This window comes from Stegodyphus dumicola, chromosome 1 (genome assembly GCF_044657685.1).
Source record: "Stegodyphus dumicola isolate Sdum_Otavi_A_Nest chromosome 1, ASM4465768v1".
NCBI classification, from domain to species: Eukaryota; Metazoa; Arthropoda; class Arachnida; order Araneae; family Eresidae; genus Stegodyphus; species Stegodyphus dumicola.
In genome coordinates, this window is record NC_140768.1 from 91,909,496 (window position 1) to 91,935,797 (window position 26,302).

A 26,302-nucleotide genomic window follows, 5' to 3' on the forward strand; every position below is an offset into this window, starting at 1 on the left:
ATCTTATGCGTAACTATCTGACAATTTCCCGGTTTTTCTGAAAACAAGTTAGCAAAATTACTCACCACTTGCTGGATGGCTTGCCTTTCATGGTCATTCAGATGGCTAAGGTCCACTTGCGGTGTTGCACCACCACAGGTTCCACCACCCTCTGGTCCATCTTTAGCACCACGGAACTGTCTTGAAAATTCAATTTGGCCCTCGCGGCCCTTAAAAACTCCATACCTAAAATAAGAGAATTTTGCAGATTTTTCACTACAAAAATTAATACTTTGAGGCTTTCCTCTTTTACCTGTATGTTTAATGATAATTTCCCGATGCAGTGACATGTTTTTCCTTGCGCCGCTATAATTCCGTATTTTTGGTTTTAAATAATCGTAACCTATAAAAATTCTTTTTGAATAAATTTTCGCTCATAAAATTCCCTTCTGCTCCTGTATCGATGAGGGCTTCTACTGGTACATCGCCAACCAGGACTTGTATAATTGGTAGATGTGAGTTTTTTACTATGACCGTATTTAAATGTCTTTTTGAGGGTTTTTTTAAAACTTCCGGGGTCTGGACCCTCCCTTTCACAGGCCCCTCTACTCGTTTAAAGCTTTCCTTTCAACCTGTGCCTTCTGGGTACGCGGATGTTTATTTTCGAATTTTCTTTTTGTGCCTTGACCTTCGAGTTTCGATGAGTTAGCTTGATAGCTCTTTCCCCCATAAGAGCGATTTCCATTTCTGGTTTCCTCATTTGAAGATTTCCTTCGGGTACTTTGAGAATACGTTGCCCCTCTAGCTTTTTCCGCTATTCTGCGATTTTGAAACTTCACCGCCAATTCGAAGAGCTCCTGCAATGTGCTTGGGTTTCTAATTGCGAAGTAGTCTTGAACAGCGGGTAACAATCTTGGTAAAATTATTTCAATAATTTCCGCATCTGGTTTCTTCTTATACAGCATATCCGTCAGCTTAATTTTTCGTAGAATAAAGTCCGTCAAATCTTCTATATCCCGTTGATAGAAACTATATAGTTCGGCTTCCAGCTTTGCTCGATCTTTCACTGTTGGGAAGGCCTTTACTAACGATTTTTTGAAATTTTCAAATGTATATGTCTGGCTTCCAAATTCCCCTAATAAAAATTTGCCTATAGTTTTCCACCATAGCGCGGCCTGTCCTCTTAGTGCGGATGTGGCGATGGCAACTTTTTGTCTTTCAGGAACAGGGTAGAGCTGAAAGTGGTTTTCTAGACCTTCTAGAAATACCGCCACCGAATTTTTTCCGTCGAAATGGACGTTTGGCTTGATTGACGCTCTCAAAGTCTGGACCAGGTATCCAAATCCTTCCAATTGGCTTGTCATTTCTTGGTGTTGTCCAGCGGCTTCCATCGAATTTTCAGCCATTTCAGTTCGATAAGTGTTCGGGCGCCAATATAACGTTGCGCGCCTCTAACTAGCACGCAACCAAGAGGTGACTGTGAAAGCTTGTATAAACCACAGAGTCTTATAAAGGGTTTAAGTCCCTTTTTATTCAACGTACTAAATTACAATTGCGTTCTCTTGACGCTTACAAACGGTGCCAACTCGGCAGTCAAAATAAAAATAAGAACCTGAAAAGAAAGTAAAGACAAGACTATAACTACGAGGCTCTCTAAAAGTGACTAACCTCACCGCGTTTTACAATACCGCTGCTAATTCAGCAAACTTGAAGATTACTTGAACGATTAACAATTCTTCCAGGCAAGCACACAGGCCGAAACCGCGGGGTTCTTCAATTTCTGGCTAACTACCTCCGCGCTCGTGAAGTAAGAACAGCACACCTTGAACTCGTTTCCTTTCTATTTAACTCAGAATACTTCCGCTGATAATTTGAATCCTTGCGCGTTCTACTAAAATTTACATACTCTGGCTTTGGCAGTTCCAGGGGAAAAAGTAAGGCTTGACAGGAAAGGTAGTTTAAACTTAAAATAAATGTTAGTTAAAATTAATATAAACCCTACAACCTGTACTACGTGGACATCCAACAGCAGTAACTGTCGATTAAGAGCGTTGAATACTGTTGATAAGAGCTTTCGACAGAGGCTCAAAACCCAGTTTGAGAACGTCCTCCGCGAAGGCATGCCTCCTGTAAGGGAGGCAGTTTTCGTGTACTTTGGCATAATCAAATAACCTAAGCTAAAAAAACTGATAACTGAACGGCTTGCGTTGGACTCGGTTTTATGTTTTATGGAACAAAGCCAGAAAATAAGTTAGACAAATACTGGACTAATTGCTAAGAAAGTAAGGCCTAAGTAATTAAAACTTAGAAAATTATAATTAAATCAGATGAAATATTCTCAGACTGGAAAGTAATGACGAGGCGCAGTGGCTAGCGCATCGCGCAGCAGCACCCCAGGTCCGGGGTTCGGTTCCCGGGCTAGGCAAGGTCGACTGAGCCTTTCATCCCTTGATTTCCATCACTTAGGCCGATAAAATGAGTACCATTTAATTTAAATTTTCGGAATTAAACACTGGGGGTCCTGCGACAAGCTGACTACTTGTTCAGGGCATATACTTACGCACTCCGGAGCCCACGGTCAAGAAAGCAGATTTCGGTGACTGCAGTCCTTGGTCCATTAGGGCTGTTACGCCACTGAGTTTAGTTTAGTTTTAGTATAGAAAAGTAGTTACTTGTTTTCTATCACATTTTAAAAACTTGGAGGATGAATCTGAATTAATTTAGCAGGATTACAGTACTCATAAAATAATAAATGAAGCCTTACATGTACAAATAGGAAAAACAAGTAAATGAAAAGAGATTAAAATTATCATATCAATGTATGATGTTATATATAATACACAGATTAGTCAAACATGAAATTATTTATATAAAGAAAATAAAAATAAGATTTCATCAAAATACATTAAAAAAGTAAGGTCTTAAAACAAATGATAAACATACATCTCCAAAATTTAGAATTTTCCTAATTAATGTCGGTAGAGTTAAATGAAGGGTAATAAATAACACTCTGGTTGTCATAGTTAAAAGGTTGCCAGTGAATTCAAATACATAATATATACAAAATATACTGTAGAATATTTAATAGAGAATTACAGTTTGTAGAAATAGGTACACACTGAGCATTGAACAAAAACTGGTATGTGCGATCTGTTTTAGGTCTTCTTTCCAGTATTATACTCTGTTATTTCAAGCAACGCCCACACCTGATAGCAAGAAGAATGGAACAGTTTAATGCATACCTTATCACGCGTCGGAAGTGAATTATCTATCAAAAGACCTCAATTCCAAAATTAATGCATTATGTCAACGGAGCTTAGAACGAGGCTTTCTTAAGGTTTTCAACAAATTCGGGATTTAAAGTACTGTCTTTTGCATATGCGGCCAACAATGTACACCGGAGCTCTATTTAAACTACCAAATAACAAAAGGATTATATGCGTTTCCCTCTGCATGCCAGAATAATCAACAAAGTATCAAAGGATTTCATGTAAAGCTTCCAAATAACAATCCGTTATATTCAGGAGATAAATAATTAAGGAATAACGCCTAATATAAAAAAGTCTTCAAGATTACGGATGGAATTTCCAAAAGATGAAAATTTCTAATGAAAGTAATTTTTGTTGCAGAAAGTATCAAATTGATGCATATATCTTTTTAGAAAAAGTCGTTTCGCACTTGCGTCTTGTAATGGAAAGACCCAAAGAGTATCTTTTAGGGTGGTTACAGCGGAATAGAGGTCATATAATCTAGCAAAATCTTTTATGTTAGTTGCAATAAAAGTTCAATAATCCGGAAAATTCCGGATCTCCGATAACCAATGAAAGATCTGCCAAGTTCAGGATTTTTACCGGGTTATCGAATTAAAATTATATAATACTCCAAAAAAATTCCTCTTGTATGACTGAATGCATTGAAGAATGAAAAAAAGGCGTAGAGTAACTCAGCAAACATATTTAATGAGTAAATCGTACTAATAAAATAATAGTTTTATAATTTATTTCCATTCAATCAGATTTGCTTTGAGATCATTCATTACTGTTTCAGTCATAGATAAAGTTTTCCAAGAAAAAGTTAAATTGTCTAATTGCTTTTCACTTCTTTAAAATAAAGCATTGATTAGAATATGAATATTCACAATTTCTCCACTATTACATCCTTTGGTGAATTTTTTAAATGAATTTAAAGTTTCAGGAGCATGCCTAACGATCTTTGTTGAATCTTCTTAGTCACCTATCCTTCCTTTCCTACCTTACAGTGTAATTTCATTATTTATTATAATTTTTAATTAAACAAACGAACGCCATTATTTAAGCGAATGCGTCAAGCAATCTGCCAGTTCTAAAAGTTAAATTAATGTTAAATTAAATTCATACTTAAAGATTAGCTTATTATTTCAGTCACTTTAACTAAATCTTCATGTAGGTCAAATTCTTTGAGATCTTTCAAATTCGACAGATTAATCATAGTATTCTAAATCATAAAAATCTGATGTGTACACCACATTACTTCCTTGTACGGTATATTAAATTATACGCATTTTTTCTTGCATTTCATTTAAACTTATTGGATTGAATTAAATCTACTTCGTAGATAGCGCATAAACCACATTAGAATAAATTCACTCTTTAAAATTCATTGCATTTGTTTACCATAGTGACACTCTGGCGCTAGGTTCACTTAGCAGCATTATATTTCGTTCATATTATAACTCAGAATGAACAAAGGAACAAAGTTTATATCAATTGAAGAATTATCTAATCGTTGCCACATGTTCTATTCAAATACTATAATAAATCTAGAACGATGTATAAAAGAAATTAAACAAACAAAACAAAAAAGAAGCAGTTTTTCACAGACGATTTAGTAGTAATATAATGTTATAGTGGTATAACGGTACTGTGCGGTAAATACGAACCTATGAGGTTTGTATAACTTCTGGGGGTACGTAATTTAATTTCAGAACATTTTATGCACTGGTAGATTTATATCAGAACACTAAATTAATTAACTCTACACGAATGGTTAAAAGAATCGGTCCAGTTCTTTGAAAATGTGCATAAACAAGAAATGAAAAAATATACCGAAAACTTGAAAAGCCATTAAACAGATACGACACCATTTTTGTCACTTGTCAAATTTTTACTACTTGTGATTGTGATGTACTGTCCTTCGTCTTCTCAATTTATTTAATACCATAAAATCATACTCCGTGAATACATGAATTTTAGGGAACTCTGAGATTGAAGTCTTATTGAAGAATTTATGGCAATTCGTTAAAATATAGTCATGCATGGGAACTAAATTTAGATCATTTAAGGTTATACTATTATGTACAAAATATGGCAGACTGATCATAATGCTTAGCAGATTATTCTGCAAACCACAGAAAGTTTTTATTTGAGTTTTGAGAGCCATGATCCAAACCAGCGTAGCATACGTAAGTATTGACCTTATTACGGAGACATAGGATTCATACATTCTTCGGGATAAACATTGATTTCCTTCCAAACAGGTTGCATAAGGACATGTATTCGAAATTAGCGTCGTGAGCATTTTCAGTGTGCTCTTTGAAAGTGAATTTGCATTCCAACATGACTCTTAGTATTTTGATAAAGATGTTGAGTATCATAGAGGAAAAGGTCATTTAAAATTCAGCACTTAAATTATAGCTCGTGAAGATAATAATTTTCCTTTTCATTGGGTTGCGTTTGATACCCAACGCTGAGCATCAATGAAAATTATTGCTATAACTGGTGCTTCTCCATTACATGGTTAAGTTAAACATTGTAAATCCCTATGTCGTCAGAATATTCATTCAGGAGGGAATCTCATTCTCTTCGTCGATGAGTTGTTTCCTAATAAGACAGGATAATTTTTTGTGGTGATTTGCCAGACGAGGAATCCTGCTGCTATCATATAATAACTTGGTCAATGAATTTTACTTGCATTACTTCGATCAAAATTGATATATTTTCCAAATATAATTTAATTTTGCCCCCAATAAGAAATCTTAGGAAAGAAGGACATTTACAAGAAAATTAGGTGGCAAAGCACACATGTGCTATCGGCGTCGCCTGGAATAAAATCCAGTTCGAACTCCTAGTATTCAGTAGTCTCGGCCACTGGTAGGGAACACCTACTTTGAAAGCAAGCATATTATTATAATAGATAAGAATAGCACAATTGAGCAAAGGCAAATAAAAAACTTTGTATCCAGTTTTTCAATTGAAATAGCTTACTATGAGCCATCACCATCAGGCGTCTTGTTTTCCGCGGAATGCTTTGGCAGTTAAGTTATCCTTAAGATAATCAGTTTTAAATTAATTTTAACGCTGTGAAGCACGTGTTTGTCCGCTATCACAAACCTCTCATCAAAATAGTTTGATTAATTGAACCTAACAATAAAACTATATACTGCTTACTGGTTTTTATTTTTATCAATTTCAATAAACACAGGTTCTCACCGTTTTACACTATTTCATGCAATTTCGTGCTTACTACAGTAGAGTGCATAAGATCGCTGTACACAGGGAGTTTGATTCAGATTCTGAACCCAGCAAAAAGGTTGGCTGAACGTATGTTTTCACAGATTTCTCCTTGCATATCGTCAAAACGGATGGAAGGCATGTCTTCCCTTAAGCAGATAGGACCACCACTGCGCGAGGGGACAAGATAGTTGGAGATTAGAAGTTCGGCTCAGATTCAAACGCTGACGAACGAGCGTTTTTCTTCATGTGTAGCATGAACACGAGCCAGTTTCCCTCAGAAAGTGGGGTGGCTTTCGTTATTATTTTCTATGCGTAAAAGGAATGCGAGCAATGTTTTTTAATAAAACTTCCACGAACGCAGATACTGGTACACCAAAAAAAACGTGGAAATAACCGTACATGTACAAAGCCCATATCTAAGCAATCATAGTCCTAAATATTCCTATACAGTTTTCGTCAAGTGTCACGTGACTGCAAGCCAGTTCACTTTAAAACTTGCTCCACGAAGGTATCCCTATAACTAGGCGGTAAATCTAGTATACTTGTCATAATCAAATAATTCACTACAATGGCGTTTTTGTGGTTTTCCTCATGTGTAACGGGTACACGAGGCAGTTTTCCCTAGAAAGTCCTCCACGAAGGCATTACTCCCCTTTAGGTTGATAGCCCTCGAGGCTTTGCTTTAATCAAATATACCAAACCAAACCATTCGGTTACGCAGATAAGCTGCGTATCTTTCTACATTTTTATCTAACCTTATTGAAATGAATAAAAGCGGAAAAGAAAAATGTGACACATACTTTTTGATTCGACTTCACTCATTAAGATACAAATTGTGGTATCGTCTTACTATAGATAATAAGTGCAAACGTTTCAGCACTATGATTTCTCCTTCATTCAAATCGCACATTGGAAAGATAATTTTCCTCATAAATCCCTCGCTTTCTTTCTAGTACCCTTTTTTAAATTCAGATTAGATATATCTGAAATAATTCTCTTACCTTTCATATTTTTCACAAAAACAGATTCTGGTTTCGCAATCGGTGCATCGGACTGTCTCCTCAGGAAATTACTTGCATTATAACCGTTATCTAGAACTGTCGCCCTGGGCGGGAATTTCGATTAAAATATTTCCCTTTCTTTTTTTATGGGGCGGGGTGAAGTTCGAACGGAATAAATATAATGGTGGAGTTTTAATTAAAACTACTCATCTGAAGTCGAAATTGAAATACCGCTTTGACCACCTGAGAAGGAGAAGTAATTTGATGGAACTCAGAGCACAAGAGGAGTAACTCCAATTTTCATTAAACTTTCGTTTGCGTGGCAAAGCTCTTAAAATAATTATTATTATAAAAGAGGAAAGATACATAATAATGATTTTAATGAGTCTAGATCCTGTAACTTCCTTAAAATATTAATGTATTTTATTTGTATATCGCGAATAAAATGCATTTTAATTTAAATAAATCGGATTAAAAGGTAAAAACTAAATATTAAGAACTGCATATATATTTATTTTCAGTCCTTAGTCTGTTAATGAATAAAAGATAGATTAGATTGAAAGAGAAGATAAATATCTCACGTTTTGCCAAATGGCAGTACACTAGCAGGTGAAAGCTAAAATTATTTTATTTCGGCAGTGGCAACACATCGTCTTTTAAATTACCGAAGCTGTTCATTAAAGTTAAAGATAACAATACCATACACTTTGCCAAGCCGCACCATATTTTTTTTTAATTTTAGGTTATTCCAATGTGATAACATCCCCAAAGGCTAAGGGCTACCTGCCTAAGAAGAGAACTTTCTACGGGAAACTGGCTCGTCTTCAAGTTATGTGCATGAGGAGAAACCAAACACGCAGCCAGTCTGCTTGCCTGGGATTAAACCTATGACGAATTTCCAGTATTTAGGGGTCTTAACTACTCGGCTGGCTACTGGCGGGAGCCATTTCTTTTAAATCTCTAAGTTTTCTGATTTAATTTGAAAAATAAATATTTTACACTTTGCCGGCTGCCAACACATTGCTTATAAATAACTTAGTTTATCAAATAAAAATTCATTAAATTCGCGGAAAATATGAAATAAATATTAAAAAAATTCTAATTTTGAGCAACACGTGTTTGACTGGAAGTCTACGCTTGTTAAAAATTTAGTGTTTCTGGGTACTCTCTTTTTCTGGAATGAGAGGAACATATACACATCGATATAGTCATGAAAACATACATACATGTGTAGAAATTCTGCATCATTTAATAGTAGAGAATACTGTTAGGTACAGATGAACGCTGCTTCAGAATTAACACGGCTTTAGAATTTGAAATGCATATTACCCATACAAGATCTTACTTTGTTTCTACATAGAATGATTTTTCTTGTTTTGTTTTCAGAGATAAAAGAAAAACAAGTTACTTCCGTTCATCATAAGTACTGATCTTAAATAAAGTAGAATACTAAACTTTCTAAAACTATGCCTCCAGTAAAGCATTCCATTTGATAATATAGGCATCAGTAAAATGCCAATGGTGGGATATCATTTACATTAACAGAGAGTTAGTTGAATGAGAATCAAAAGCCCGGTACCATGGACCATAAACAGAGTTGTAACTCAAATGATAAATTTCGTTGTACTTCCATAAGCTTAAAAAAAGGTATAATTGATCAAAATCTGGCTTCAATCTTAAACAGGGCAAACTCAATAAAGCAGTGAAAAGGACCAGTGTCCATGCTCACTGAATGACTGACTTATCATGTCTTTTGTTCAGAATGTTCAACATTTTAAAAGTTGTGTTCGCATTATAGTGGATTATAACTGCTCGCCAACTTGGACTTGATCGAATAGGTCTTAATAATTTCCTATAACACGTCATCCTTTAATTGAAGTCGAATGTAAAGAATTAATGCATTTTCTAGTGTTTGTTCTCATGATGTAAATGGACAGCACATCTAGCTATAAAATAGAAAATATATAGACTGAATCCCGAGGGGGCATAGTTAATTTTTCGTGTTTAACTTCTAAAAACAAAAACGTTTCTAGAATGCGAAACTTTACAAGAAAACGATGTGCTTGCTGCTGTTAAATATATTCTATAGTTTGAAAAAAATCTCAATTTGAGAAATGATCTAATTCTTCAACGTTTGCCTTACAAGATATATTATGAACAAAATTACAAATATGCATTTTACGGAATTATTTCAGATTAGAAGGGAAACTAATATATTGTAATGCAAGTATAATCAACATATTTAATGCGCAATTAGAAACTATACATATTTTAAATTACATTTCATTTTCGTATCACATCTTAGCGAAATATATTTCTTTCCTACATTTTTATCATACATAAAATCCATAAAATTATTTATATCATTTTTATAATGTACCTAAAATAACTGCGCATTTTTCTCAAAGGTATTCAAGATGGAGTTAAGCCATTCGTGTTCTAAGCCTTTCAAATGATATGCTGGGGAGCGATCATTTCGCTATCGATTACCAATGTCACATAGTTTCATTACGTACGTAGGAAAAGAATGCGATGTTTGGAAACATGAAAATGAATTTCTGAAGTGGAATTAAATGGAGAAATGAACTGGAATGTTTATGAGACATTGGTTTATTATTAATATTTCTTCATTTATATGCAGCTCGCGTCGCATATCGAATTTGTATTTATTTCCTTTTCCAAAAGCTTCTGGATAAGAGGTCGACTGTTGTTAATCAGGATAAATGTTCCGCTTAAGAGAAGTAACTTTGCTCTGCTTCATATTTAATCCGAAGTCTCTAACCTGTAAATACTGATATACTGTTCCCATAAAATTCTTTGCACGGCCTTTATTTTAGCAACCATTGATCGAAGACATATACTGAAAATTACAAAAATGTTGCTAATGACACAAAAATTTGTTTTGGCATTCCTAAATTTAAAATAGTCAATTTGGTAAAAATTATGAAATCTAACCTTTTACGCTTTCCTCTGATCTCTATACATATATTTAGAAAAATTTTATGCTCATCATAAATTAAAACGCACAAAACGTTTGACTGCTGTACGACAAAAATTGACCGAGATATATAATTTCAAGTTTTGCTATATTCGACGTTATTTTGAATTTGTATTGAGAGATCGGTTAAAAAATAAATGAGTGTCATTTAAGGTGTATCCCTTCTTGATTGATATTAGACGATATTCTTTTGTGATTTACTAGTGTCTTTCTCTTATGATTTTGTTACGTAATTTTTACACAAGTACTTTATAAATTTTCGAAGTCTAAAAATACTGTAATTAATGATCTCATGAAGTTATTAATTTATCAATTTAAAATCATAATCTGCCAATCGTAAAAATGCATTAAAGTGAAAACAATTTAAATTTTAATTAATGAAAAATATTTAGCAATATGCTAACTCTTAACACTTTTTCATAACAGTATGTTCAAGAATACGATTTCTATAAGATTCTATGATTAAGACCTACTTTTTGAAAAACTAATTAACATTTATCAATACTTTTCCTATAACCTCATTGTGCTCGTTGCACAATCTCGTAACACCAGAAACGGTTTCCTAAACGATATTTTATTTTTTAGTTGCGTAAAAATACAAAATTTTCGCTCTTCAATTTGTATATGGCTCGTGAATATGATTCCCGATTTTATATTAAATATCTTGGCTAATTTGGTGTTAACTTTGGCATATTCTGTGTTTTATTTCTTATAACGGGTAATAAATTTTCATAAATATAAAATAAAAGGATCGAAAGAATGTGTAAAAAGTTAGATTTCATATTTATTTTTTCAAAATTTATTTCGTTAAATTAAAAAATGACAAAGCAGGTATATTTGCGTCATTTAAACCTTTCTTGTAACTGGAAGTATATGCCTACTACCAAAGACTGCGAAATAAAACCCGGGTAAAGTACTTTTGTGGATACGGTGTTGACTAATCTACTAAAGGTTTTTGTGCAGCTTTTATTTTCGCAAGTTCTGTCCGACGTTCTATTCCCGCAAACGAGCTGGCTGCATGGGCGTTTTAGTGGTTTTCCCCATGTGTGACGTGTATACGAGCCAGTTTCGCTTACAAAGTTCCCCATGAAGGCATCCCTCCTCTTAGGCAAATAACACGCAAGTGCTTTGCGGTAATGAAACCAAACCAACCATTCGCTATAGAAATATGGATTAATGGATTATTCAGTTATGGCAAAGCACACGAGAGCTATCTGCCTAAAGGGGAAGGGATGCCTTTGTGGAGTACTTTCTAATAGAAACTGGCTCGTATACACGTTATACATGGAGAAAACCACGAAAACGCCCATGCAACCAGCCCGTTTGCGGGATTCGAACCTCGAACCGAACTACCAGTGTTCAGCAGCGTCTTTACCACTCGGCCGCTGGTGGGCCCGCTATAGAAATATGTTTCCAGCAACATAACTGTCTCAGATGACGCAAATATTCACGTTTTAGCACATTTATTCTTAAAAGTCGGCTTCGTAATAATGACACCATATATAAAAATTTATATGGCACCTCGGTCTCTGCATATATATTCAAGAAAGTTTTATACTCATTATAAAATATCAAAGAAAAATCATTTGACTCCCATGTGATTCAAATTGATCGAGATATTTAATTATAATACTGAGGATAATGTTTATAGATATGTGTATATGATCATACCTAAATCGAAGGATGAATTATTTACATTTATAAGTAATTTCATGATGTTGATAAATTAAGTGACGAGCATTGCTATGCAGATTGACCGGAGATGAATAGAAATTAAAAATATTTCTAAAGGGGACATCTTATTTGCTGAATCGTCAATAATTCATGCTCTAGAATAAAGTGACAGGTAATATTGGTACATACCCTCCATAAAAATGTCCCCTAGAAAACAGTAAAACATTTTATGTGTGGCTCATAAATTATATGGGTTTCTGCAGACGTTTACTGGTTTCCATTGGTCCCTGTGGGTTTTTCTTAGTAAAAGTGCCCCATAAAAAACTTGTAACCTGTAACCTCTAGAAACCTGTAAAACGTTCGACTGGTACCCATAGAATTCTGTTGGTCTCTACTGTTACTGGTTTATATTGATCTCTGTGGGTTTTTACTGGTATCAACTGACACCCATACAACAAACAAAAAAGTCAGAACTTTTTGCTAGTTTGTATTGGTTTATACTGACTTTTACTGGTTTTCTTACTGGCATCAATATCATAGAAATAGAAGGCAAATAAGTCTTCTGCTGGTTTATATGGGTTTATGCTAATTTTATAACTGACGTCAGTAGACTTCTTATAAACAGTGAAATTAATACTGCTATCAGTACACCAAAATTCATTGGTATTCTTGTTGTCTACGGATTATTTTGAATTATTTATTTATTTACATTTATTTCCTTTATTCGATACTTTTGAAAAAAAGGTTATTTCAGTTTTGTAACCAACAAAAAGCTCTAAAATTAAAAAAACATACAGTGAACTCTTTCGTTTCCACCTCTTCTCTAAAACGATCAGTATTTCTAAGAATGAAAATATGATCTTTTTAAGACCATCAGAGTAACCTGGAAATGCAAGTGTTCGTTTTGGAAAGGTTTTAGAGAGGCTATTTATACTCATCTATTTGATTTTAAAAAAATGTTTTGGAAAAATAATAGTAATCATATACTATACACCACACACAACGAGGTATTTCTAAGGCGACCAGTCATACATAAAAATGCATCCTTGCAAGTGGTCGCCCTAGAGAGGTGATGCAGAAAAACGCTGATTTTTGTAGTTTAACATCTGAATTACTAAAATTGTTTGAAAATTTAGATGATCATACTAGCTTACATTGTTTTTTCCTTTTTGGTCTATTTTTCTGTACAAGTATAAGACTAGAACCACACTGTTACATTAAATATTTTGTGCTGCTTTGTTAAAACACATATAATCAAACATTTTTATGCATATTTTAATTTTCAACATTATTAGTTTGATGAAGAAAACTTCAAATGTTTTTTTCCAAAAATTGCTTTTGAAATAGAAAAGCGTTGTGAATAATTAATTGAGTTTATGTAATATTAAATGCAATATTAATTATAATAATTTTAATAATTTTGCACATATTTTTTGCATAGAATAATGAGAAATTCTGAAAAAACAAAAGCTTCATTTTCCCTATATTTTGACATATTTCGGTGTATTATGGAAATATCATAAACCCATCAATATTCCTGGAAATTTTATGAAAAGCCCTGCTATCATGAAAAATACGATTCAGTCTTATTGTCCTGAAAAACGGCTATCAGATCGAATATTCCATAAAAATGTCTTTTATTTTAAGCATTAAGTAAACAACCCCATATTCACTGAACAGGTATCTTCATAGTAATATGCAGAGGTATATTATACTAATAAACATATGTACTAATGTTTTAGATCTAATTTCGGGTTGTTTAATTAATGTTTAAAACCAAATATATTTTCTTTGAATATTCGATCTGATAGCATTTGATAACTATAAGAAATCGTGATTTCCATGTTATCTGGGTTTTCAGAAAATTTCCATGGGTACTGATTTCCACTATTTTACAGCGTCTATAAAACGTGGTGGTTTGCGCTTAGAGTTCTTTAAAGAGACCAGAAACACAATAATCCATAGGTGAAACATCAGAAGACTTTGTAAGATTACTTTGAAAATGTATATATGCAATACACGCATCAGTCTTTATTTTTCAAAGTTTTACAAAGTTAATTTAGAAGTGTGACTCGTTGCTTTGTCTTGATGAAGTTTCATTTTTTGGAGCTTATTAGGATAAAAAAATGGAATTTATTCGGCAAATATCGAACGTAAAACTTTCTCTTGATAGTACGTTGAGTTTAACATATTTTTCCACTCTTCTTACTTTTAATTTTCCATTGTAAGAGAATCTTGCTATAATTATAAAATTCGCATTGAAACTTTCTTTGCATGGACGGAACTAGGTCCACATTGCTTTCTCTTCGTTGCAATCGAGCTTCGTTTGTACATTTCTTTCTCTTCGATTATAAATAAACCTTTTTCTTGTTCGAGCCATTAAAATAAATCGGTGCTTCATCAAGTTGTAGGGTTTATATTTATTTTAACTAACATTTATTTTAAGTTTAAACTATCTTTCCTGTCAAGCCTTACTTTCCCCTGGAACTGCCAATGCCAGAATATGTAAATTTGAGTAGAACGCGCAAGCATTCAAATTATCAGCGGAAGTAGTATGATTTAAATAGAAGGAAACGAGTTCGGTGAGAGAGTTATTCTTACTTAGCGAGCGCGGATGTAGAAATCGAGAATTGAAGAACCCCGCGTTGCGGCCTATGTGCTTGGCGGGAAGTAGTTGCAATTGTTCCAGTGAGCTTCAAGTCTGCTGAATTAGCTGCGGCTTTTGTAAAACGCGGTGAGTTAGTTATTTTAGAGAGCCTCGTAGTTAGAATATTGTCTTTACTTTCTTTTCAGGTTCTTATTTTTATTTTGACTGCCGAGTTGGCACCGTTTGTAAGCGTCAAGAGAACGCAATTGTAATTTAGTACGTTGAATAAAAAGGGACTTAAACCCTTTATAAGACTCTGTGGTTTATACAAGCTTTCACAGTCACCTCTTGGTTGCGTGCTAGTTAGAGGCGCGCAACGTTATATTGGCGCCCGAACACTTATCGAACTGAAATGGCCGAAAACTGGATGGAAGCCGCTGGACAACAACAAGAGATGACAACGCAGTTAGAAGGATTTGGATACCTGGTCCAGACTTTGAGAGCATCAATCAAGCCAAACGTCTATTTCGACGGAAAAACTTCGGTGTCCGTATTTTTAGAAGGTATAGAAAACCACTTTCAGCTCTATCCTGTGCCTGAAAGACAAAAAGTTGCTATCGCCACATCAGCACTAAGAGGACAGGCCGCGCTATGGTGGAAAAATATAGGAAAATTTCTACTAGGTGAATTTGGAAGCCCGACGTATACATTTGAAAATTTCAAAAAATCGTTAGTAAAGGCCTTCCCCATAGTGAAAGATCGCGCACGGCTGGAAACCGAACTATATAGTTTCTATCAACGGGATACAGCAAAATTGACGGACTTTATTTTACGAAAAATCAAGCTAACGGATATGCTGTATGGCAAGAAACCCGATGCGGAGATTATTGAAATAATATTACCAAGATTGTTATCCGCTGTCCAAGACTACTTTGAAATTAGAAACCCAACCACATTGCAGGAACTTTTCGAATTGGCGGTGAAGTTTCAAAATCGCAGAATCGCGGAAAGAGCGAGAGGGGAAACATATTCTCAAAGTACCAGAAGGAAGGAGGAAACAAGAAATGGAAATCGCTCATATGGGGGAAAGAAATATCAAGCTAACGCATCGAAACTCGAAGGTCAAGGCCCAAAAAGAAAATTTGAAAATAAGCATCCGCGTACCCAGAAGACACAGATTGAAAGGAAAGCTTTAAACGACTAGAGGGGCCTGTGAAAGGGAGGGTCCAGACCCCGGAAGTTTTAGAAAAACCCACAAATAGACATCTAAATACAGTCATCGTAAAAAACTCACAGCTACCAATTATATAAGTCCTGGTTGGCGATGTACCAGTAGAAGCCCTCATCGATACAGGAGCAGAAGGAAATTTCATGAGTGAAAAGTTCTTCAAAAAGAGTTTTTATAGGATACGACTCTTTAAAACCAGAAATACGGAAATTATAGCGGCGCAAGGAAAAACATGTCACTGCATCGGGAAAGTATCATTAAACATACAGGTAAAAGAGGAAAATCTCAAAGTATTAATTTTTGTGGTGAAACACCTCCAACACTCTCTTATTTTAGGTATGGACTTTTTAAGTGCCGCGAGGGCCAAATTAAATTTTCAAGATAGTTCCGTGGTGCTGGAGATGGACCAGACGGTGGTGGAACCGGTGGAGACACCTGAATTGGACCTTAGCCATTTGAATGACCAGGAAAGTAAAGCAATACAGCAAGTGGTGAGTAATTTTTCTTATTTGTTTTCAGAAAAACCGGGAAACTGTCAGATCGTGACTCACAAGATTCAATTAAATGCCGAAAAACCTTGTAGGACTAAACCTTACCGCTATGACAAACAAAAAGACGTAATCATCGAAGAACATATTCAGGAGATGTTAAAGAATAAAATAATGACGCCCATAAATAGTGAATACGCGAGTCCAGTCGTACTATGTAGGAAAAAGAACGAGTTTCCTCCTTCGGATAAAAGGGCTTGGAGGTTTGCTATCGATTATAGAAAACTAAATAGCATAACTAAATTCCCAGTTTACCCTTTGCCGGTTATAGACGAGATCATTAGACAGATCAAATCGACGAGATATATGTCTACTTTGGACTTAACGTCTGGCTACTATCAAATAGCTATGAGACCCGAAGATATACATAAAACCGCGTTTATAACAAAATCGGGCACTTATGCATTTTTACGCATGCCTTTTGGGTTGTGTGGGGCCCCATCAACATTCCACAGAGCTATGGACATTGTTCTAAAGCCTGTCCTAGGAAAATCAACTTTAATTTATCTAGATGATATAATTATAACGAGTAGTACGTTGGAACAACACATTAGTGACCTCGAACAAGTTTTTAAATTATTAAAACAGGCCGGTCTTACAATTAACGCCTCAAAATGCAAGTTCGCAACTAAAGAACTTAAATATCTCGGTTATAAAATTTCGCAAAAGGGTATAGAAACGCAAGATTCAAAAATAAAAGCTATTAAGAATTTCCCACCGCCCAACACCGCCAAGGAACTTTCGTCTTTCCTTGGACTATGTTCTTACTATCGATCTTTCATAAAAGATTTCGCTAATATTGTTGAACCACTCTTAGTAATCAAAAGAAAAAAGAGTAAATTTACGTGGACAGCGGAAGCTAACACGGCTTTTGAAAGATTAAAAGAAGCGCTTATTAATGCCCCTGTTTTAAAATTCCCTGAGGGGGACGAAAACCTGGAAATTGCGGCAGATGCATCAGACTATGCGGTGGGGCGGTTCTTATGCAAAATAACCATCCGCTGGCATTTTTTAGTAAAACATTGAATCAAATACAAAGGAATTATACAGCTACAGAAAGAGAAACATTAGCCGTATTAATGGCTGTACACAAATTTCGAGTTTATTTCGGCAAATCGCCAGTAACAGTCTTTTCGGATCATGCGGCTGTTGGTAGACTTTACTCGGGAAAAAACCTAACGGCCAGGTTAATAAGATGGGCTTTAAAACTCCAAGAATATAATATTACAATAAAATATAAATCGGGTAAGGAAAACAATGTAGCTGACGCACTTTCTCGTATAAAACTGGACGATGAAGGTAATGAACTTAAATGCGCTGTGTTGACTTCAAAAATTTTAGATTCTAGAGATACGGTTATTACTGAACTGAAAGCTGATCCTGAATTTGGAAATATCTATGCTTATTTGAAAGACCCCGAAGGCTTTGAGCATACAGATATCGATGCGATAAGAAATAGAGCAAAAAACTGTGAAATAATAGATAATTTATTATTCTATACGAAAACAACGAACGAAAATCTTGAGTATAAGCCAGTCATCCCAGCCTCGCTTCGATTAAGCATTTTGAAGGAGTTGCACGAAAAAAAAACAGCGGGCCACCTCGGGGTCAGAAAGACTTTAAAAAGGGTACGCGAGGCGGTATATTTCCCGCAATTATACAAAATAGTAACGGCGTATGTCAGGTCCTGCAATCAATGTCAGTTAATAAATGATATTAATTACAGCCCGGCCGGGTACTTAAATAGCATTCGCGCTACATTTCCGAATGAAATTTTAGGCATAGATCTTCTTGGTCCCTTCCCCCAGAGCGAGTTAAATAAAAATCGTTTTCTTTTAGTAATAGTAGATCATTTTTCAAAATGGATAGAAATTGTTCCACTTAAACGCGCGTCAGCCAAAACAGTCGCAGATGCATTCTTACACAGATACATTTTAAAATACGGTGCACCGATAAAAGTCATTAGCGATAACGGAAAACAATTCATTAGTCAAATATTTGAAAACATATGCAATGGACTTGATATACGCCATATCAAAATGGTTCCGTATAGACCACAGGCTAACATAGCAGAAAGAGTTAATAAAAACATTGTAAAAATAATTCACAGTTACGTTAGCACACATCACAAGCGCTGGGATGGCTACATAAATGAATTAGCCTATGCTTTAAGAACGGCACATCATGATACTACGGGAAAAACTCCAGCAGAATTATTTTAGGCAGAAAATTAATTACGCCTTTAGATAAATTATTCTTTGTGCAACAAAGAGAGCAGGAATTTAGACAAAAGGACGTGCAAAAGCTAATTGATCAGGCGCTTAAAACCTCGGATACGGCAAGAAATAGGCAAAAGTTATATTATGATAGAAAACGCCGTGAAGCAGATTTTAAAGTTGGTGATAAAGTATTGAAACGGAAATTTTCTTTATCAAGTGCCCCAGACAATTTTATGGCAAAGCTAGCTCCAAAGTTTGAAGGCCCCTATGTAATTCAGGAAATCAAAAGAGTAGTCTTATATCTTAAAAACGAGAGAGGGGAAATCTGTAAAGCAAGTCCCGACCAGGTGAAAAAATACTATAATCCCAATGATTTTGAAATCCTTAAAAGTTTCTTGCAGGACTCAAGTCTAAACGAAATAGAAGGGCCAGAGACTGCAACAACTATTCCACCACCCAAGAAACGGAGAACTGAAGAGAGACCTAGCACTTCTACAACCCGGACGTCGGTATCAAAAAGAAAAAATGAGTTTCAAACTCCGGCGTTTAAGAAAAACAAAAATACAGATGAACCGGGTAAAGAAACCGTGGTAAAGACGAAAACACCACCTACAAAAGATGGTAGGAGAAATTACACATCAAGGAGAACGCGCACACGGCCACAGAGTCAGGTGCCAGCAAGGCCGCCGAAACTGAAACGCCAACAGGAGGCACAGAAGTACGAGGAACAGAAGAAATTCAAGGACTCCAGACCGGAGGACGTCAAGACCAGCCGTCCCAGGCAGAAACGCAAAGGCCAACAACCAGACGATTACTCCGTCAAGAGGCCAGCATGTAGAGGACGCAAAAGAAAGATCAACGGGGACGACACACGGAGATCAATAAGGAGAAGATTGACATCCATGACACCTCTAACTTGGGATCAATTTTGTCAAAAACGGATGACGGAGTTTCAAGCATCGAAAACTCAAAGATAAGTTAAAACCTTCTATAAATTTTTTTTCTCTTTTTTTCTGAAATGTTATGCATAAGTACGAAGTTCTATGTTTTGACGAAAGTCAATATGTCTCGGTTGAGACTTAGTTTTGTTTTACTTTATTTAGCTAAGGCAAAAGTATTATTTTCTTTAAGTGTAAAAGCTAAAAACAAGCATTTTCTGTTGGTCGAAAGACTAATTCTGTTATGTTAAAGCCAAAATTTGGCCGGAGATAAAAATAACTTCGTATTCTTGTACTAATAAGAATTTTAGTTCAGTGCCGCCAGTTTGGCGAAGAATGAGTAAAGTAAAAATTTATTTTCTCTTATTCATTTTATGGTAAATTGTAAAAAGCATATGTATTAAACTTTTGCAAATGTATGTAAATACTTGCATGTTATGTAAAAGTAGAATTTAGTCTAGAAGCATAAAATTGTAGATGCTAAAAGTGAATGCTTAAAAGCAATGAAGTCAAAATTTAAGTAGTAAATTGTACATAAAGTCATGCTTTAGAGCGAAAGCCTGCATGTTTAAAGATGAATGAGGGGGAAGTTAGAATGAATGTGTTTTGTAGGGTTCTCCACCTACATTTGAATTTTTAAGACTATTAAAGTAGCTCATTGAGTTGTAGAATGTCGAGTAAGGTGTGTCTATTTGGTTGTTGAATTTTAACAAATCATGGTGGTTAGGGGAAGTGTTGTAAGACTAAAACACGAATATTCCCGTTTGACACCTGCTTGAAAAATTGAATGAATGTGAAGTAAGCAATAACTAAGAAAAACGAATCGCTTAAAAACAAAAATTTATTGTGTCAAGAAAGTGTAAATTATAATGTATGTAGAAAGATACTGATACTTATTCCTTCCAGATGCTGGAAGGAAAGACCAAGATTGATTGATGAAGTCCAGGAAAAGTTGCTGTAAGAAGAAAGCTTTGTAACGAGCAAAAGAATTTTAGTATATAATTGTTACATAAGATTTTTTTTGTGTAAACGAGGCTTTCGCCAGTTAGTTCAGAATTAGATAAACTTACAACAGGTCGTTTGTAGGACCTGCTTCCAAGTTTTCCAAATTCTGGCAGCGGCAAATGTAGGGTTTATATTTATTTTAACTAACATTTATTTTAAGTTTAAACTATCTTTCCTGTCAAGCCTTACTTTCCCCTGGAACTGCCAATGCCAGAATATGTAAATTTGAGTAGAACGCGCAAGCATTCAAATTATCAGCGGAAGTAGTATGATTTAAATAGAAGGAAACGAGTTCGGTGAGAGAGTTATTCTTACTTAGCGAGCGCGGAGGTAGAAATCGAGAATTGAAGAACCCCGCGTTGCGGCCTATGTGCTTGGCGGGAAGTAGTTGCAATTGTTCCAGTGAGCTTCAAGTCTGCTGAATTAGCTGCGGCTTTTGTAAAACGCGGTGAGTTAGTTATTTTAGAGAGCCTCGTAGTTAGAATATTGTCTTTACTTTCTTTTCAGGTTCTTATTTTTATTTTGACTGCCGAGTTGGCACCGTTTGTAAGCGTCAAGAGAACGCAATTGTAATTTAGTACGTTGAATAAAAAGGGACTTAAACCCTTTATAAGACTCTGTGGTTTATACAAGCTTTCACAGTCACCTCTTGGTTGCGTGCTAGTTAGAGGCGCGCAACGTTATAAAGTATCGTAATAGATTTCAACTTATATCTTGCCAAGTAGCTTTCGTACACAGTTCTACAAATTGTTCTGCGTTGGATCATATGCCTCGATCACATCTCGTAACATTATGCAATTGAGCCTTTTTGACTAGTAAATTGGGGCTTATTATTTCATTTATTATTGCTACAAACGAATTTAAAGATTTTACAACTGATTTCTGCATCGGCGGATTTTCACTTGTTATCAATAATTTAACTTTACAAACAGTATATACCTCTTTCGGATATTTGTTTGGAGTAATCGTTTTAGGTAGAACTATTGAATGACAGCTTTTCTCGTTCCGATTAATAATTTTGCTTATTTTGCACTTAGAAATTTTAATATGATGCTTTTTACGAAGTTTTTGAATTATGGAATAGAAACATTTCTTTTGAAACGTGCGAGAAACATATCCTTAAACTCACAGCTTGTTTACATGTGACATTTGGAAGAAGGATAAATTTAAAAGTAGCCGATGAGTTTCTCGTTTCAAAACGCAAGCTATTGCCAGAAATTTGTAAATACACGCTGTGCAATATTATTGAAATGAGAAAAATGTTTAAATAATCCGTATACAATATGACCATGGGAATTAAATGTATTCAATTATAAATGTACGCATGGTGTCTGGCGCAATTATTTCATTGTCCGAAATATCTGCAAGCTTTTGTCATAAACGTTGAAAAATATTGAAAGAATTATATTATTAGCATATTATTATAAAATTATTTAACTGAAAAATGCATATTTAATCAATATTCTGTTTTTGTGTAGACGTGAATCAAGCCAATATAAAATTTAAAACTAAGGTAAAAAGCAACATTAGAGTGGCGTAATTTTTATATTCAAATTTATCAGTTTTGGGAGCAATCAGATTGTTAGATAATTATCTAGAATATTCTAAAACTTCTTTATTTTACTATAGGATTTTCAACAATAATAATAGTAGCAGCAAAAATAAAAATAATAACAAACGAAATGCTCCGTCCACTTCCCACGCACATCTTAAGGACGAGATCTGCAAGATCTAATTACAGATATTTTATGGTGTTGTACCATGTTTTATTAAATTTATTTCTGTTATTATATCGCATGAAATCAAAGAATTTACCTTTATCTTCGGAAACTCTCACGTAATGGCGATATGAACATCTTTTTGAGGCAGGTAAAAAAAGGTTGAATTCTGATCGAAAAAAGAAGAAATTAAGGGCTTTCAGTGGTTTAATGCAATACCCATTCCAATACTGCCCGAAAGAGAAATATTTTTATTTGATTTCTAAGGAGTCGGCAAACACTCTTGATTTATAATCAAGTTTCCCGTTTTGCATTCATTCAGAATCAAAATCAATTTGGAGGAAAGAATATTTTTTTTCACTTCTTGCATCTCAGTCTTTACTTTAAGGCTCTATTTATCTTTCATTCTTTTCTGTGGCTCAGGTGTCTTTCGAAGTGAAATAAAGCTTTACGATTCAAAATTCTTCCTTTGATAATGTGTTTATTGTTTTTCAACAACATGTGTCCATGTAATTTTGCCGACTGAATTTGAAAGACCGAAATAGAGGGTAATAAAGAAGTTTTAAGTTTCATTACATGCCACTTGAAGTTGAATATTTCGGTATATCAGATTGTATTATAACGTCTCGTCTTCTTAGGTAGCATAAAATGTACGAAATGTTTAAAGACCTTACGTGAATCATCGCTACGTTTTATAAAGTAACACAAAGACTGAAAAGGGTGTAAAGGATTATTTAACTCAAATAAAAGTTAACAAAAGACACCACTCGTGATTACAGAAGCCAGCATTTACGGCTGAAATCAAAGGTAATTTATTTGCCTTAAGTTAATAAGTTAAACTAACGAGCAGAAACTACTTCGCAACTACGTCGAGCAGAAAATCTTTCAATTCGGCTGTTGTCCTTGGCCGCCTTTAAATCGGCTGTCTACAAATTGATTGAAAAATAATTCCTATTCCTCCATATAACATTCTGAGAGGCATCCGGGTATTGGACAACCTTCTATTACACTTGTGTGGAAAACTTTAAATCTGCGGAGTACGCTGACCAATCCATTCGAGTGATATCTTCACTTTCCAGTAGTTCCTCAACAGCAAGAGTCCGATGTGGCCATGCATTTTATCCATAAAAATTAAGTCTGGGCCAATGGCACCTCGGAACAGACGCACATGAGGAAGGAGTACCTCCTCACAATAGCGAGCCCCGGTTACAGACCCTCTGTCGAAAACGTGGAGTTCAGTTCACCCGTTCAGAATAATGCCTCCCAGACAAGAACTCCAAGACCACCGTTACGGTGTCTTTCCTTGACGTTTACTGGGATAAAACCGGGTCCCGACCTCTCTCCAATTCAAATCGCGTTAAGAATTTATTCTGGTACTGAACCTACTCTCATCCGTAAAGAGGACACGACTCCATTGATCAATTGTCCAGTTTTTGTGCTCTCTGCACCACTGTAAACGGTGCCGTCGGTAGCCAACTTTTCAATGGGAGGCAGCGTTCAAGACGGCGGGGGAATAGGACTTCTTTGTGAAGGCGTCTGCCACAGTAAACCGCGACACTTGTCGCCCCGTTGCTGTACAGAGTTGCTGAGCAATGGCGCTTGCTGACTGCTGCCGGCCTCTTTTCGCCTGCAGGACGATATATCGGTTATCCCCTGCATTTGTCGTTATATGGCGGCCACCATCAACCTTTCTAACCTTGCTGTACCTGTCAACCTTGCATCAACCTTGCTGTACCTGTTTCTAACAGCTGTACCTGTTTCTAACAGCTGAACGCTTTCAAAGCTCGCGAAACGACACTTTCGTTGATTCCGAACTCTGCAGCTACACTGGTGACAGTACGCCCCTCCTCTAGCTTTCCGATCATTCTTCCATGTGTGAAGTCGTCCAGGTGATTTCTTCTAGCCATATTTCAGGAACTGACTCACTGGCACTTGCAACGAATATGTTGAATTGTGTCTCCATCCTTCCTTTTATTCTACTGTTGCGCCGACATCACGCGTTTTGTGTACGCTCACATCGCCTCTGACATTTCGTTCCTGATATTTGCATATGCATGACGTTTCTAATGACTTACGTGTTCATTGTACTGATCTTCAGACCTCCTTTTCTGCAATTTCATGCTATCTGCTAAATGTTTACATTGTTGCTCAAGTTTTGCACACCAGTTTATATATGCAACCCTCACTCGAGTCTAGCAATTAACCTCCCCCTTTTGAACTTCACTGAAATGATGCCTTTAAATCATAACTAATGAACACTGTGATTCTGATAAGACGCACACGCACTATCCTTAAACAACACTCATCATCCAAATTCCAAAAATTGCGCATTGGGCAAATGTTGTCAGTCACCTAATTTTCCTATTTCGTGTGCTAGCCTTGGTGCAGAAGTCATTTTTGTGTTCCACTGCAGATAAATAATATAAATAATAATATCATTGCCCATATATTGAAAACATTATTCAGCGATAACATTTTCAAACTCATTTTATAAATTTTACGAGAAAGATACATTTATGTACTTTTATATATATGTGTATATATATATATTGACTTATATATCTGTGTGTAAGTTTGTAGAGAGTCGTTACTCAACACCATTAATGAACACGTTAGTAGGTTTTTTTTTTTTTTTTTTTTTTTTTTTTTTTGTAATTTTAATGACAGAACACGCGAAAATAATTAACACGACGATTATATAGAAAAATGAAAACAAATAAGATGAGGAAATCAAAATCAGTCCATGACATCATGGAAATGGGGTGGAATCATAATAGCGAAATAGTGTTATTTCAAGAATTCACACCATGCTGCTTCTGCTTTCATCTCTCGTCTCAATAGCGGAAACGTCTGAATCCTTTCACACAACTTTGAGAGTCGTCTAACTGTTGTGGAAGTTGCCAATCTGGAATGTGAAAAGAATGTTCTAACCTACATAAGCATCCTGATCGACCAGACGTCTCCTCTGAAAAAAAAAAACAAGCAGAAAAGCGAAAAAAAAAAAACCAATGTCTTGTTGGTAAATGTTCAGTTTGTGCACCACCGTTTCATCTTATCAGCAGAGGTTGACGTTATGGTGCAGCCTTCATGGCGTATCTGGAAAGAAGTTTCAGTCCAAGTCCGATGTTCAGTCCAGGTTGTATTGCCATTTGGTCTCCAAGCTTATATTTACAGGTTTACGGCGTTTTATATACTGTCGTGTATTTTCTTTTTGCAAACGGGGTTTGTTCTGTTGAGCTCCAATACGTAATGCGGCTTTTTCATCATCTTGCTGTGTCTCCAATTCCATATGAAGTTCTTTCAAATTTTCTTCGATTATGCTTCCAGGCCCTTTTCTTGCCTTTCATTGGACATGAAGCAACTAAAGAGTATAAAACGGTAATTTTCTCTGGCTATTTCAGCATTCTTTGTTGCCTCAAAAGCTTTAACTGCATCTTTTTCCTGTATGTAACTTACGGTATCATTTCTATATAAAGGTAATAAATTTAGAGTTATCTGCGATGCTTTTGGAAAAAACTTAGTAATTTGAGAAATTTTATCGACTGGAATGCCAGAGGCAGATAATTTCCTAGATCATGTTTCTGTTCTTCCTGTCCGTTTGCGTTTTGGGTCTATTTTTGCTTTTCACACTAGCAAAATCTACTGTAATGGCTAAACTTGTAATTTTTTCTGTTGCAAGGTCTTGTGGTTTTCCTCAGCTTTAGTTTCACTATCAAATTGTAAAAATACATAAAATACTTTTTGTTCCCTTGCACCTTTTGCTTCATCATCAAGAGCCTCTGATCAAACGCTTCTGTTTTCAATTTTCGGAGAATTTTCCACCTTCATAGTTATCTCTTTTTTCTTTTCTTTGAGCGTTTCTTTAGTTTTAGCAGGTATTTTCTCTTTTGCTTGTTCAACACTGATTCAGTTTATT